Here is a 4,422-nt window from a genome sequence, read left to right as displayed (position 1 = left end):
AATACCCAGAATTCAGTAGCGGAATTTTAGCACTCACTTGTCAGTGCCTCCCACCCCCAAGGTTCCCAGGTGAACTCACCTGATGCCCGCAGCTGGACATTTGGAGATGAGAGGGTCTGACGTCCAACAGTGGTTGCCTAGAGTGCCACCTAGGTCGCCAAACTGTTAGGGAAATTACACGTGCCAGTTACTGTAACAGGGCTTGACTCTAGGTTTCCACTGAATCAGTAAGCCGAAAAGAGATTCTTCTATAAAGTCCTTTTTATTAATAGCGCTACAGCTCGAGCTGGGTGCCTCCAGAGAGGGACCCTGACAAAGAAATCCCTGGGCAATTATACCCTTATAATCCAAATGCCCACCCCTCACTTGACAGTTCAGACCAATAGTAATAGTAAGGTCTGGGGTCTTCTTGCTTTTTATTGGTTTGACTTGCTTGCTGTTTCATTCCTAAGTGGTTGCTAAGTGGTCATCTTATACAATCTATAGTGGTTCTATATCCTGTTTCACATCCTTTTAGGTTGGTTTCATCCGGTTCTGTATTTGGCTGTTCGGCATGATGTAATACGGTTGTTACAGTTCATATACCACAATCTATAGGCTTTGTCTACTCTGGCTATTAACGTTTAAGCTGCTAGCGCTAAGTTTCGACTAATTTTTTCTACAACAATGGCTATCCAACACAGCGCTGGGAAGTTCTCCAGCTCACGCTGTTGCCAAACAAGTCTGATAAGAAGGGGATGGTTTTCCAACGATTTGCCAGTTTTATAGGTATACTCGTTTCCAGCAAAACGCAATGTGACTTTATGTAAGTCTAGCATATCTGGGTCATTAAACCAACAAAAGAAGGCGGCTCTTAGTGTCTGTAGGTGAGAAAGAGAGAAGATAACAGGTTTGCATGGCATATTTCATTGAAATGGGCATTGCTAACAAAATAGCTCTTTGTTAGAGCTTCGGAAGCACCTGTGGCCATGGAAAAGCCACAGGCATGAGAAAGGCAGCAGGATCTGCCCTGCGCGTGTAGCTGGGATCCACCTCAGGCTGCCCGGGCAGGCAGATCCCTGCCTTTGTTCCGCTCCTGGTCCACTCTGCAGACAGTGTCACACAGGAGCCTTTGTGTTTGGCCCAGCTATTTTAGAAATGTTCTTCCTCTGTGTGTGTCTTGTGACACAAGATGGTCCATTCAGTTAGTTCCAGTCAGCAAAAGTTGAGTGTGACCAACCTGAAAAGCCATGAACCAAAAAAAGTCTCTCATGAAGAGAAACACACTATGGGAGGGAAGGTGCCTGCAGCTAGTTCCACTAGGGCAGGTGGGTGCCTGCACCCACTTCCCTGCAAACACCACTGCCCTTCTCGCTGGCACTTTTTATTGCTCTTATTTTATTTATTCCTGGCAGAGAAGCCAGATTCAAGTTGATGTCCCAGTGATCCACCTCGGGACCACAGTGGACCTGTCTTCTTTGGATTTGCATGTTGGTTTTGATGGGAATAAAACTAGCAGTTGCCCAGAACCATAGAGGAGTTGAGCTGTACAACACATCTAACGTGACCATACAAGGAAGAAAGGTCCCATGTTTTAACCTCTTGAGGTGCCCACAAGAGTGTAACTCCCTCTGGTTGGGATTACCACGTTCTTGCATCCCCCAAGTTGCTTCCAAAGGGGTGAGAAAAGATATGTATCATATTCTCCTTGGCATGCTTCCTAACATTTTGATGCAATTTCCATAAAAACTTCCATAGAATCACTCCTGACTAGGCACAAGGATTGGGCCAGACCGATAGCAATGGGAGGGGGGAGGCAGGGGAGAAGCGCTGAAGGGCCATGGTGTGGAAATCTGTAGGATGGGGAAACAGAGCTTTCCTGGGCAGTGCACTGAGTACTGCAGAACTTCATGCGGTGGATAGTTACAAATGACAGGAAAGCAGGGGGTCTTCCTGCCAGGAGGTGACAAATTCAGGAAAAAGGGACTAGAGCAAGTTGCTGGCAGCTTGTGTCTCAGTTGTGTAGAGGTTAATGGCAGCCCAAAACCCCACAATGCTCCTGAACAAGTGCGGTGCCCGAAGAGCCAGGAGCCTGGGAAGATAAGAGCTTATGCACCTCATAAGCTCATCTGTGACGTTTGGGCTGTGAGTCCCTGGAGTCTCCCCCTTAGCAGAAAATCCAATGGCTGAGTTACATCAGGAGTGAATTTGGTTGGCATTTTGGCCTACTTTCTTCTTTCCTGTGGGGTGTGAGGGAGTAGTTGCGGAGATGCAATACTGAAGCGGAACAGTGCTTTAGGGGTTGAGGGTTTCCACTGACCTAGGTCCAAAGTGCTGAGCTTTCTCCTCTTTCTTCTTTCGCTTTTCTCATCTTTCTCTCTTCCTCTCTTTCTTTCTCTCTCTTCTTTCTCTCTCTCCTTTTCTCTACCTTTCCCCCAGCCGCACACAAGGAGCAGCCGTGAGGGTTTTGCCCTTGAGGAGGTGCAGGCTTTGCCACAGAGCTTCGCAGGCATCAGAGCAGGGCACTAATGTTGAGAATACTAACAATGAAAGCTAGAGCGCGGCTGGTGCTTCTCTGGAACTTAGTAAGTGTTGCGGTTAAATCCAGCAACTGGGACTCAGGGGTATTATGAGGATAGGCACAACAAAGATGCAGTAAGTGGATTATGTGAAAAGTCCTCCCCCCACCTTTTTCCTCTGAGTTTCCCATTTTTGTTTAAATTGACTATTTTATGTCATATTTTTAAACATGGCCTAAAAATTATGCAATAGCACTGCCTTTAGAAATGGAAAATAATTTGTAAATTATGCTTACTACTTGGCATTCAGAGCTCTTCAAACAATATCTGTTTTGATAGTTGACCTTGCAAATTGGGGAAGACAGAAGTAAGTCACAAAGATTCCTGCGGGTTAAACTATTTTCCAAGCTGATTATGAAGATTAGCGCTCAAATGGTCTTTGCACAGAAACTCACAAAATACCTTTTCTTTTTAAAGGGTTATCACCACCTAATTCACTTTACCTCTGATTTCGCATTAGAGGTATTGTTTACTACTCTGCTGCTCAGAAAATGCTCAGGAAGTGTGATATTATGGTCCACCCCACAAGCCTGCTCCAAGATACAGCAGCTTAACACAGCATAACGCTGTCGTCTGTTCACCATGGCTGGGCTTCGTTAATGAATATTGTTTGAATGTTTGAGAAGGGCTTTCCCTGACGCTTTATTTATTCCTCAATAATCTCAATCATGCTGCCAGTGATCAGGCAAAATTTGCATTGACACCATTGCCTGGCTGCTACCGGTGCAAGATTTGCCCAAGAAATAGTTGGCAAAACCATGAATGCAATGTTATGCACAGGGGCTTGTGCTGGCTACCAGAGAGTTTTTATCCGCTTTCATCAACAATTTATAATTAACTACAGTTCTCTGGTTTACTTTGTCTTCTGCTTATTTTTAAGGGGCAAGAGTGTCTGGGTTTAGATTAAAGTGTCAGAAGGCAAAGGATAAAAATTGTTTTTCATTAAGATTAAAAAGCAATTAATATCAAAGAGAAGCCATGGCAAAAATAAAAGGGACTTTAAAAATAGTACCTACTGGCTGAACTGATCTACACCTCACGTTTGTGGCTAAAGGAGACGCTCGTTGATATATACCCTTGATACAAAAAGCGGAGCTAGAGGAGACACAGGGAAGGGCAACTGAAATGATCACGGAGATCATCTTCAGGTCATCTTACAGGCAGCAAGGAGGCAGGCTGGGACTCTGCAGAGGAGGTGGCCAAGAAAGGATGGTTTACAAAGCTTCGGTAACAACAGCCAAGCGGAAGAGCTGCTCGCAAGTATTGCAACACCAGCATGGGGGAAACTGGAGGAAACTAGTAGGAGACTGGTTTAAAACGTTCTTTATACAGATGGCAGTGAACTTTTGTTGCTGGCAGCTACACAAGGCTGGGGGAGTCAGACGGTATCGGCAAGTTGATAAAGGGGTTAGATGGACAATAGCTCCATGGATGGATACTGAAGGGACTAGGCCAGGACATACCCCTGCACATCCCTAGCACAGCAGCGCTAGATACAGCAGAGAAAGGGGGTGGTGGGCTACAGGAGGTGGCTAGGCTCGTGTGCTCTCTCCTATTAGCCTCTCCTATTGCCTCTGCCCAGTGAAAGCAGCAACACGTGTGCTTATATTCACGCACACCCACTGACTTCAGCCCACTTCTTCTGTTAGAGAGGTTTCTTTGCTTCAAAAAAATACTTTTTTTCACGAACAGCCTTCTTGTCTGCAGTGTAATCAACAATCTCTTGAAGACACTTTGACTTTTCTGCTTCTGCATCAGAAACGTCCAGCCCAAATTCATCTTCCTCAGCCAAGGTGATTTCCACTTGGTCCCAACCATCCCAGACAAGATCTTTCTTGAAATGGGAACTGGCTGCAGGATCAGT

This window comes from Gavia stellata, chromosome 2, assembly GCF_030936135.1.
Source record: "Gavia stellata isolate bGavSte3 chromosome 2, bGavSte3.hap2, whole genome shotgun sequence".
NCBI classification, from domain to species: domain Eukaryota; kingdom Metazoa; phylum Chordata; class Aves; order Gaviiformes; family Gaviidae; genus Gavia; species Gavia stellata.
Note: the sequence above shows the minus strand (reverse complement) of the source record.